Source organism: Myotis lucifugus, unplaced genomic scaffold (genome assembly GCF_000147115.1).
Source record: "Myotis lucifugus unplaced genomic scaffold, Myoluc2.0 scaffold_148, whole genome shotgun sequence".
Lineage (NCBI taxonomy): Eukaryota > Metazoa > Chordata > Mammalia > Chiroptera > Vespertilionidae > Myotis > Myotis lucifugus.
This window is the reverse complement of record NW_005871196.1, coordinates 1181774-1181992: the sequence shown is the minus strand read 5'-3', so window position 1 is coordinate 1181992 and position 219 is coordinate 1181774.

Below are 219 nucleotides of genomic sequence, written 5' to 3'. Positions count from 1 at the left end.
CTCTCCGCCCTCCCACTGTAAGCCTTCTTTAGTCCCACTCTCTCTGCCCTTCTCTGAGCCCTCCCCTCCAGGACCTTTTTCTTGCCATTCTTTCCTTCTCCCCTCCCCCTCCTCTGTCCCTTCCCCCACCCTCATTTCCCCTGGCCTCCCTCCCCCACTCTTCCTCTTAAAGCTGACCGAGAGGAGCGAGTTAGGACTAGAAGAAAAAAACAAAAAGAT